Below are 12,317 nucleotides of genomic sequence, written 5' to 3'. Positions count from 1 at the left end.
ATTTATAGTATATTTTGTTACATTATAGTACATTATGTACACAATACCATTTACTATAGTTATATATATATATATATATATATTAATATATATATATAGCATTATTAGTGTGCACATATTAATTGCAGTACATTATATAAATATCAATGGAGAAGGCCATTGTACCAATCAGACCAAATCTCTACATGACCGATAAATATCAAGCACATCGAGTTAAGGAGGGGGTATCCGATTACAAATGGAATAAATGAAAGTGAAAACATGGTGCAATGCTCGGTGGCTAAACACACCGCCAATATACCGCTCCAGTTCAATTAATGGTTTTCAGCTAAAAGGGAAGGAAACCAAATCGAAGGCGCCTAGCAGAATATGAGCGTGCCCATCCTGCGGCTGTAATGTACAATAAGTGCCCGCCCTCGCTGTGTGCTGGGCACAGCCTTCCAGGTTTTAAATAATAAATAATAAATCAATCCTCACCGGCTATTCTGAGAACGGCTCTTTCTGCCGGGTCCAGCACCGAGCCTCCTTGAATTTTTCTCTTGGACCTCTCGTGTTTGGGCAGGTTCCACGGCAGTGTATCCCCGGGAGCTGGCGAGACAGTCCCCGATCTTTGGCCAAAATCATCATCCTCGTCGGAATAGTCGGCAGAAGACATGGAGCAGGGGCGAGAGCTGCTCCCGACACTCTGTACAGGGAGAGAGAGAGGATGGGGGGAGACAGACAAAAGATCAAATGAAACACACACACACACACATCCATTGGTTAGCAAATGGTGAGGAGGACACACGGTTTGAACAAACATTTTTTTTAAATCAAACGCTCACTTCTGTCTTTTTCTCCCCTCTCTCACTCTCTCTCAAGTTAATTAACAGACTTTCACTTTTAATACGATTACGTTTCCAAAACACAATTAGACTGACTCCTCACTACCGACCAACACACACAAAAACCGTGAACATGGGGAGGTTTCCTGCTTGCAACAAATTGTATTTGTCTCCCCCATCAGGGCTAATGTAGACTTACCATGGTTCACAGGAAGCGATTCTTGCACAAATATTTCTTTTGTTGGTGCAGATTTGTGATATTCTGAAATAATGATATTGTTCCTATTGCACAGAGAGATGAGAGAGAAGCAGCGCCACCACACCCAGACAGCCGTATTGTGCTGCGCTCCGAAGCCTTGAGCACCAGGTGTTGCTTGCAAACCCTCCCGAGAGTGTGCCGATTGACGAGGTGAGTCTTTGAAAATCAGCCAGTATAACCCAACCGAAACTCCGCACTGGTCAACGGCAGCCTGGAGCCGCAGTTCCGGCTAAAGCAAGCTTTGGGTTCAGTGCATCATTTAGTGACTCACCAGCCCGTTTAAGGTTTTTTTTTCTCTAAGTCACACAACAATGTCTTTTGTTTACCCAAACGTTGAGACGCACATCATCATCATTATTTATAAGGGATGCGCCGGCCTGCTGGTACATTGTGTAAATCTGTTAACATCCCCTTACCCCCTCCTCCCTCGCATCCAATTCACGAATTAACCAACTTGTGCTTTTCCGACAGAGCCCCCACCAGCGAAAGCACAATGGGTCCCAGATCGGCAGCGATTGGCTAAACCTGAACGTCAGCCTCCACAAGGGAGGAGATGCCTTGATGCACTGACAGTCACTGCAAGTATCCTAGACATTTCCCTGCATCACAGAGGCAAAAAAAAATAAATAAAGGGAGCGTGTAAATACCCGGAAATGATTTAGGGGGTCAACCGAATTTATTATTGGCACTTCACCTCCCCCCAATCCCCAGGAGAAAGACTGATCATATTTGGTGTAAATACTCGAAGGGGGAAATTTTGCAGAGCTATGGGGAAAGAGCAGGGCAGTGGGACTAATTGGATATCTCTTTAAACCGGCACAGGCAAAATGGACCAAATCGCTTCTTTCTGTGCTACATCATCCATGATTCAGTTGGTGGCAACTTCACCTCTAAGTCAGAAGGTTGTGGGTTCAAGTCCCACTCCAGAGGCTTGGGCACATAACTCTAGGCTGACACGCCTACTGCAGTACTGAGGGAGCGCTGCACTGTCGGAGGTGCCGTCTTTTGGATGAGACGTTAAACCGAGGCCCTGTCTGCCCTCTCAGGTGGATGTAAAAGATCCCATGGCACTATTTCGAAGAAGAGCAGGGGAGTTATCCCTGGTGTCCTGGCCAATATTTATCCGTCAGTCAACATCACTTAAAAATGATCATCAGGTCATTATCACATTGTTGTTTGTGGGAGCTTGCTGTGCATAAATTGGCTGCCATGTCATCTACATTACAACAAGTACTTCATTGGCTGTAAAGCATTTTGGGACGTCCGGTGGTTGTGAAAGGTGCTATATAAATGCAAGTCTTTCTTTTATCATTTTATGATCAAGCGGTTCCACCTCCACTTGACCCATTGACAATAGAACATTCCAGAACAATCACTCAAGGTTCAATTTTATCATAGAGTAACATCAAGTCTACAGCACAGAAACAGGCCATTCGGCCCAACTGTCCTCTGCTGGTGTTTCTGCTCCACACAAGCCTTCTCTCACCCCTCTTTATTGAATGGGGATATGGTGGTAAAGTGGAGTTGAGGGAGAAGATCACCCATGACATTGAATAGCAAAGCTGGCTTGAGGGGCTGTATGGCCTACTCCTGCTCCTATTTCTCATGTTCTAACCATATCAGCATAACCTTCTATGCCTTTCTCCCTCATCTGTTTATCTAGCGTCCCCATAAATGCATCTATGCTATTTGTCTCAATACCAATCAGTCCAAATATTATACATCGTTTGAACAGGGGGGAAAAAGTCAAATTCTACCATTCAAACCCATAGAAGAAATTGCAACATATTAAAATTATTACAGATAGAAATAATTTGAGGGAAAAATATATAGTTTTGGCCAAATATTATTGTTGCTGGGTGTTTTTGTCACATGGCAGATTACACGTGAGGCTTTAAATAGGTTTCATAAACACAAACTGATATGTCATTCAAAGCATTTTAAGTGTTCAAAAGTCGAAATCATTTGATTCTCACTCAGTTACTCATGGGGTCTAAAATAATCAGTTAAAAAATCAAAACCTGTCTCTCTCTGTCCAATCCAAGACAATACCAGGTACATTCCAAAGAAATTCCAACAGAGATTCTTTGAGCTGGTTCCATATATCATAGAATCAGAGAACCATACAAGGCAGAACAAGGTCATTGGGCCCATCGTGCTTGTGCCAGCTCTTTGAAAGAGCAATACATTTAGTCCCACTCCTCTGCTTTTTCTCTATAGTCCTACAATTATTCCACTCCCAAGTATTTATCCAATTCCCTCTTCAAAGTTATCATTGAATCTGCTTTCACTGTCCTTTCAGGTCATTTGTTTTAATACATAATTCAAATATGTAATAATCTCTGAAATGTTCACTGTGTGTTATATTATATTACTATCATTTTAAGCTGCTTGATTTCCAAGTAAGAGGCGCCAGCAGATTTTTTCTCAATGGGATTCCTTGAGATTATTAGTACAACTGAAAATGTGCCTGAAAATGGCCGATAAAGATGTGCCATTAAATACAGGAAACAAGAAATTGCACAAAATGGCAGGATTTGATGCAGGACCGTCGCCCAGAGGAATGAAGATCTTGCCCTACAGTCTCATTGGTGAAGGGATAAAACTCAACCCTGTATCTGTACTATCGGCAGTTATCTGGGTTGGGGAATCGAGGTCACATCTTTGACTGTTAATCGCTGAAAAACACCAATTTGTCTGATGGTAAAACAACACCGGCCAGATCACTGTCTCTCTCAGACCCTGGAACCGTGATACACAGCACCTGACACTGATACTAATTATCAACAGCAGTAACTGAGATAATGGATAGAATTTTCAGTTCCCTTGGTCTGAAGGTGATAATACTCACAGCTCTGCGTGTTGGAGTTCCCTGCACAGAGTGATAAAACTCTGCCTGCACCCGACTACTCCTCTTGATCTTCCTTCTTCTTACATGATGTTCCTGATCGCTCTCGGGTATCTCCACCAGAGGTTTGGAGTCATCTGACACTCGCATCCTGCTGCTTCTCCTGCCATGTCGTGGGCTATGTCTGAACCCCTTATGTAAAGCAACAAAAGCATAGGTGTGTTTCTTGTAAGTAAAGTGTCTGCTTTCCCCCAGTTCACAGTACAACGTTGTGTCATTGCCTTGAGCATTTCCAATTACTAAAGGGCACAGGACAGGATCTAAGTCCTCATGGTTTCCAAGCAACATTTTTACAGCACAATAATTAAACAGCACATAAAGGGTGGAACACAAATAAGGATACTAGGTCCATCAAACATGGCACTTCCAATAACTTCCATCTTCCACATTTAAGGTGAAATGGTAAGTTGTCTCAATGCTCAATAACAGTAAATTAAGTGGCACTGTAAGTAGTGTAGATGGGAGCAGAAAGTTGCAAAGGGCATTGATAGATTAAGTGAGTGGGCAAAACTGTGGAAGATGGAGTTCAATGTGAAGTCATCCACTTTGGCCCTAAGAAAGAAAGATCAGAATATTTTCGAAATAACGAGAAGCTAGGAAATATGGGGAGTACAGAGGTTTCGGGGTCCATGTAGATAAAATCACCAAAAACTATTGGACAGGTTCAAAAAAAATCAAAACGGCTACTGGAATGTTAGCATTCATCTCAAGGCGGCTGGAATATAAAGTGGGGCTACAGCAGCATAAAGCTCTGGTTAGACCGCATCTACAATACTGCATTCAGTTCCAGGCACTGCATCTCAGGAAGGTTAAGAACATAAGAAAATAGGACCAGGAGGCGGCCATTTGGCCCCTCGAGCCTGCTCCGCCATTCAATATCATGGCTGATCATGGTTATAATGGCCTTGGAGGGAGTGCAGCCCAGATTCACCAGAATGATACCGGAGCTAAAAATGTTCAATTATGAGAACAGAATTGCCATACTCCTGTTCCTATGCTCCTATGTTTCGAAGGTGAGGCATATGGCATGTTACTGCTCATATTTCAAGCACTCATTAACCATCCCCAGGTCACATATGGTACAGTCAGCTGCAGAGTAGAGCTCCCTCCATACTGCCCCAATTAAACTTATCAGTCCCAACCTCAGAAAAGCAGCCCCCACTGCACAAGAGGTCACACACCAGCCATCCCATGGTCTCCTTAATGCGATTGCAAATTAGTGTCAAATTAGCAATAGCTTTAAGTTGCAGGAATTAGATTGAGAGTGGTCAAACTCATTTCATCTCGGTCCCTTGCAGACAGAGAAAGGTTTCAATCCAGCAGTCTGAAGGATGGTACCTCTGACAATGTCCCATACTGCACTGAAGTGTCAGTCTCGTCTCCGTGCTCAAATCCTGTTTTTTTGGGCTTGAACTCATGATTTCTGCCTCCACGGTCAGAGTGCAAAGGCTGAGCCAAGCTGACACTTCCAACTTGCTGGCACAGATAAATGCAAGTTGCTGCTGCGGTTAACTGTTTTACAATATCAACACACTCTTTGGCACAGTTAAATATGTTTTAATAAAAATTTTTAATATAAAATTGGTTTATGACCATGTTACAGGTCAAAATGTCAACTTTGATTGTGTTTTAATCTTCAAATAATGAGATAGAAATTGCATTTACCAAACATTGTTAATTTATGTTGTCTGGCTGCATCATAATAACCCTGCATCACACAGAGTCCCGTTCACCCATCAGCCCTGTGCTCGCTGACTTACATTAGCTCCTAGTCCAGCAATGCCTCGATTTTAAAATTCTCATCCTTATGTTTAAATCCCTCCAATGCCTCGGCCCTCCCTATCTCTGGAACCTCCTTCAGCCCTACAACTCACCATTTATAATGGGGAACAAAGAAATGGCTGACCAATTGAACAAATACTTTGGTTCTGTCTTCACTAAGGAAGACACAAATAACCTTCCGGAAATACTAGGGGACCGAGGGTCTCACGAGGAGGAACTGAAGGAAATCCTTATTGGTCAGGAAATTGTGTTAGGGAAATTAATGGGATTGAAGGCCGATAAATCCCCAGGGCCCGATAGTCTGCATCCCAGAGTACTTAAGGAAGTGGCCCTAGAAATAGTGGATGCATTGGTGATCATTTTCCAACAATCCATAGATTCTGGATCAGTTCCTATGGATTGGAGGGTAGCTAATGTAACCCCACTTTTTAAAAGAGGGGGAGAGAAAACAGGGAATTATAGACTGGTTAGCCTGACATCGGTAGTGGGGAAAATGTTGGAATCAATTATTAAAGATGTAATAGCAGCGCATTTGGAAAGCAGTGACAGGATCGGTCTAAGTCAACATGGATTTATGAAAGGGAAATCATGCTTGACAATTCTTCTAGAACTTTTTGAGGATGTAACTAGTAGAGTGGACAAGGGAGAACCAGTGGATGTGGTGTATTTGGACTTTCAAAAGGCTTTTGACAAGGTCCCACACAAGAATTTAGTGTGCAAAATGAAAGCACATGGTATTGGGAGTAATGACTTGAAGTGGATAGAGAACTGGTTGGCAGACAAGAAGCAAAGAGTAGGAATAAACGGGTCTTTTTCAGAATGGCAGGCAGTGACTAGTGGGGTACCGTAAGGTTCAGTGCTGGGACCCCAGCTATTTACAATATACACTAATGATTTCGAAGAAGGAATTGAATGTAATATCACCAAGTTTGCAGATGACACGAAGCTGGGTGAGCTGTGAGGAGGATGCTAAAAGAAGCTGCAGGGTGACTTGGACAGGTTAGGTGAGTGGGCAAATGCATGGCAGATGCACTATAATGTAGATAAATGTGAGGTTATCCACTTTGGTGGCAAAAACATGAAGGCAGAAAATTATTTGAATGGCGGCAGATTAGGAAAAGGGGAGGTGCAACGAGACCTGGGTGTCATGGTATATCAGTCATTGAAAGTTAGCATGCAGGTACAGCAGGCGGTGAAGAAGGCAAATGGCATGTTGGCCTTCATAGCGAGAGGATTTGAGTATAGGAGCCGGGAGGTCTTACTGCAGTTGTACAGGGTCTTGGTGAGGCCATACCTTGAATGTTGTGTACAGTTTTGGTCTCCTAATCTGAGGAAGGACAATCTTGCTATTGAGGGAATGCAGCGAAGGTTCACCAGACTGATTCCTGGGATGGCAGGACTGACATATGAAGAAAGACTGGATCAACTAGGCTTATATTCACTGGAATTTAGAAGAATGAGAGGGGATCTCACAGAGACATATAAAATTCTGACGGGATTGGTCAGGTTAGATGCAGGAAGAATGTTCCCGATGTTACGGAAGTCCAGAACCAGGGGTCACAGTCTAAGGATAAGTGGTAAGCCATTTAGGACTCAGATGAGGAGAACCTTCTTCACTCAGAGAATTGTGAACCTGTGGAATTCTTACCACAGGCAGTTGTTGAGGCCAGTTCGTTAGATATATTCAAAAAAGAGTTCGATGTGGCCCTTACGGCTAAAGGGATCAAGGGGTATGGAGAAAAAGCAGGAATGGGGTACTAAAGTTGCATGATCAGCCATGATTATATTGAATGGTGGTGCTGGCTCGAAGGGCCGAATGGCCTACTCCTGCACCTATTTTCTATATTTCTGTGTTTCTATGTTTCTGGCCTCTTGCATATCCCTGATTTTCATCTCTCCACCATTGATGGCCATTCCTTCATTTGTCTTGTCGCTAAGTTCTGGAATTCCCTCCCTAAACCTCTCTGCCTCTCTCCCCCACTCCTCTTTTAAGTCTATCTTTAAACCAAGCTTTTTGTGACCTGTCCTAATATCTCCTTATGTGGCTCGGTGGCATGGAGCAGTGGCATGCAATAAATATTTAAGCTACTTCACAGATACACAAGCCCCTCATAACATCTGCAAGCTGGATGAGTTTTTCTACCATGTCAGCCATGGCTTGCTTGCCTCTTGCCTCTGAGTCAGACTTGGGTTCAAGTCCCACTCCAGAGACATGAGCACAACAATCTAGGCTGACACTCCAGTACAATATTGAAGGAGTGTTGCACTATCTTAGGTGCTGTCTTTCAGATGAGATATTAAACCAAGGCCCCTTCTGCCCTCTCAGGCGAAGAAGAGCAGGGGAATTCTCCCCGGTATTCTGGCCAATATTTATCCCTCAATCAACATCATAAAAACAGATTAACTGGTCATTGTCACATTGCTGATCCTGGGACCTTGCTGTGTCAAATTGGTTGCCGTGTTTCCTACATTACCACAGTGAGTAAACATCAAAAGTACTTAATTGGCTGTAAAGCACTTTAGGACATCCTGAATATATAGTGAAAGGCGCTATATAAATGCAAGAGTTTCTTTTCTTCTATATTTTTGTGAAGTGTGAGAGGTTGCAACACATATTACATTAGTTGAGGGAGCTGCCCCTGAATTTTGGGTTGCATTACAGCCCTACTTTTCTGACCTTTGGCCACCTGGGATGGGGGAAGAGGTGGAGAATGAGGGAGTGGTGTGGGGGGGGGGGAAAGGGCAAGTCGGAGGATCTTCTCATGGGTCTGCGCCTGGGCCTATCAAAGATGGCCATTCACAGGTCCAGCATGGGCAAGACCCGTGGGGGTGGTTGCTCGAGCTTCCTGCCTCTCTTCCATGGTCTTGGCCATGCCTGGGTGGCCCTGGAGAAGGAGCATGTGCTGTCCACTGATACGTTTAAGGCTATCTGTAACCTGTGGGTACCGCAGAATATGGATCGTCTAAAAGACACGGAGACTAATATCATGATTTAGATGATCAGTTTGTTTTTGTTTTTTTCAAATTAGATTTTATATTTGAATTGTTCCATTGACAAATTGTTTGGGTGAAGATAAGAAATAACAAGGGGAAGAAGTCACGCGTGGGCGTAGTCTATAGGCCCCCTAAAAGTAGCTACACTGTTGGGAGTATAAATCAAGAATGAATGGCAACTTGTAAGAAATGTACGGCAATAATTATGGGCGATTTTAATCTTCATATTGATTGGCCAAATCAAATTGGCCAAGGTAGCCCTGAGGAAGAGTTCATAGAGTGTATCCGGGATCATTTCCTTGAACAGTATGTTCCAGAACCAACCAGGGAGCAGGCTATCTTAGATCTGGTACTGTGAATTGAGACAGGATTAATAAATGATCTCATAGTAAAGGATCCTCGAGGAAAGAGTGAACAAAGCATTGTTGAATTTCACATTCAGTTAGAGGGTGAGAAAGTTGGATCTCAAATCATTGTCCTGATCTTAAATAAAGGTGATTAAAAAGGTATGAAGGCAGAGTTGGCTAAAGTAGACTGGGAAAATAGATTAAAGTTGATAAGCAGTGGCAGACATTTAAGGAGATATTTCATAACTCAACAAAAATATATCCCAATGAGAAGGAAAGACTTTAAGAGAAGGGAGAACCATCCGTGGCGAACTAACGAAATAAGGGATGGTATCAAATTGAAAACAATGGCATACAATGCGGCCAAGACTAGTGGGAGGACAGAGGATTGGGAATTTTTTTAAAAACCAGCAAAGGACAACTAAAAAAATAATAAAGAGAGGAAAGATAGATTATGAAAGTAAACTAGCAAGAAATATAAAAAACAGATAGTAAGAGTTTCTACAGGTATATAAAAAGGAAGAGAGTAGCTCAAGTAAATGTTGGTCCCTTAGAGGATGAGACTGGGGAATTAATAATGGGAAACAGGGAAATGGCAGAGACTTGAGCAAATATTTTGTATCAGTCTTCACAGTAGAAGACACTAAAAACATCCCAATAATGGATAGTCAAGGGGCTAAAGGGAGGGAGGAACTAAAAACAATCACTATCATGAAAGAAAAAGTAATCGGTAAAATAATAGGGCTAAAGGTGGACAAGTCCCCTGGTCCTGATGGCTTGCATCCTCGGGTCATAAAATAAGTGGCTGCAGAGATAGTGGATGCATTGGTTCTAATCCACCAAAATTCCCTGGAGTCTGGAGATGTCCCAGCGGATGGAAAACTGCAAATGTAATGCCCTTATTTAAAAAAGGAGGCAGACAGAAAGCAGAAAACTATAGATCAGTTAGCCTAACATCTGTCGTTGGAAAAGTGTTGGAGTCAATTATTAAGGAAGCAGTAGCAGGACATTTGGAAAAGCATAATACAGTCAAGCAGGGTCAGCATGGTTTTATGAAAGGGAAATTATGTTTGACAAATTTGCTGAAGTTCTTTGAGGATGTAACGAGCAGGGTGGATAATGGGGAACCAGTGGATGTGATGTATTTGGATTTCCAGAAGGCATTCCATAAGGTGCCAAATAAAACGGTACTGCACAAGAGAAATGCTCATGGGGTTGGGGGTAATATATTAGCATGGATGGCAGATTGGCTCTAACTAACAGAAAACAGAGAGTCGGGATAAATGGGTAATTTTCTGGTTGGCAAACAGTAACTAGTGGGGTGCCACAGGGATTGATGCTGGGGCCTCATCTATTTACAATCTATATGACTTAGATGAAGGGACTGTGTGTAATGTAGCCACGTTTGCTGATGATACAAAGATAGGTGGGAAAGCAAGTTGTGAGGAGGACACAATGTGAAGGAGGCTAAGTGAGTGGGCAAACATTTGGCAGATGGAGTCGAATGTGGGAAAGTGAGAGATTATCCACTTTGGCAGGAAAAAAAAAATCTAATTATTATTTAAATGGAGAGAAATTACAAAATGCTGCAGTACAGAGGGACCTGGGAGTCCTTGTGTATGAAACACAAAAGGTTAGTATGCAGGTACAGCAAGTAATCAGGAAGGCAAATGGAATGTTGCCCGTTATTGCAAAGGGGATGGAGTATAAAAGCAGGGAAGTCCTGCTACAATTGTACAGGGTACTGGTGAGGTCACACCTGGAGTACTGCATACAGTTTTGGTCGCCTTATTTAAGGAAGGATATAATTGCATTGGAGGCAGTTCAGAGAAGGTTCACGAGGTTGATTCCTGAAATGAAGGGGTTGACTTATGAAGAAAGGTTGAGCAGATTGTGCCTATACTCATTAGAATTTAGAAGAATGAGAGGTGATCTTATTGAAACATCTAAAATATAAGAGGGGACTCGACAAGGGAGATACAGAGAGGATTTTTCCCCTCGTGAGGGAATTTGCAATTAGGGGGCATAGTTTCAGAATAAGGGGTCACCCATTTAGAACTGAGATGAGGAGGAATTTCTTCTCTCAGAGAGTCATAAATCTAAGGAATTCTCTGCCCTAGAGAGCTGTGGAGGTTGGGTCATTCAATATATTTACAGTGGAGAGAGACAGATTTTTGAGCAATGAGGGAGTAAAGGGTTATGGGGAGTGGGCAGGGAAGTGGAGCTGAATCCATGATCAGATCAGCCATGATCTTATCGAACGGCAGAGCAGGCTTGAGAGGTCAAGTGGCCAACTCCTGTTCCTATTTCTTATATTACCACCTTTCGTGGTCTCAGGACATCCCAAAGTGTTTGAGAGCCAATTAAATACTTTGAAGTGTAGTCTCTGATGTAATGTAGGAAACAGAGAGAGACTAGGGAGAGAGAAACTGGTGGGTCAGGGAGTTGGGGAGAGGGAAGAGACTGGGGGGGGTGGCAGAGAGGGAAGAGACCCGGGGGGGGGCAGAGGGAAGAGACCCGGGGGGGGGGGGCAGAGGGAAGAGACCCGGGGGGGGGGGGGGGAAAGAGAGAGAAGAGACTGGGGGGGGGGGGGGGGGGAAGAGAGAGAAGAGACTGGGGGGCGGGGGGGAAGAGAGAGAAGAGACTGGGGGGGGGAAAGAGAGAGAAGAGACTGGGGGGGGGAAGAGAGAGAAGAGACTGGGGGGGGGGGAAGAGAGAGAAGAGACTGGGGGGGGGGGGAAGAGAGAGAAGAGACTGGGGGGGGAAGAGAGAGAAGAGACTGGGGGGGGAAAGAGAGAGAAGAGACTGGGGGGGGGGAAGAGAGAGAAGAGACTGGGGGGGGGGAAGAGAGAGAAGAGACTGGGGGGGGAAGAGAGAGAAGAGACTGCGGGGGGGAAGAGAGAGAAGAGACTGGGGGGGGGGGAGAGAGAGAAGAGACTGGGGGGGGGGGAAAGAGAGAGAAGAGACTGGGGGGGGGGAAGAGAGAGAAGAGACTGGGGGTGGGAAGAGAGAGAAGAGACTGCGGGGGGGGGAGAGAGAGAAGAGACTGGGGGGGGGGGAAGAGAGAGAAGAGACTGGGGGGGGGGGGAAGAGAGAGAAGAGACTGGGGGGGGGGAAGAGAGAGAAGAGACTGGGGGGGGGGGGAAGAGAGAGAAGAGACTGGGGGGGGGGGGGAAGAGAGAGAAGAGGACTGGGGGGGGGAG

Source organism: Pristiophorus japonicus, chromosome 7 (assembly GCF_044704955.1).
Source record: "Pristiophorus japonicus isolate sPriJap1 chromosome 7, sPriJap1.hap1, whole genome shotgun sequence".
Lineage (NCBI taxonomy): Eukaryota > Metazoa > Chordata > Chondrichthyes > Pristiophoridae > Pristiophorus > Pristiophorus japonicus.
This window is presented reverse-complemented; position numbering follows the sequence as displayed.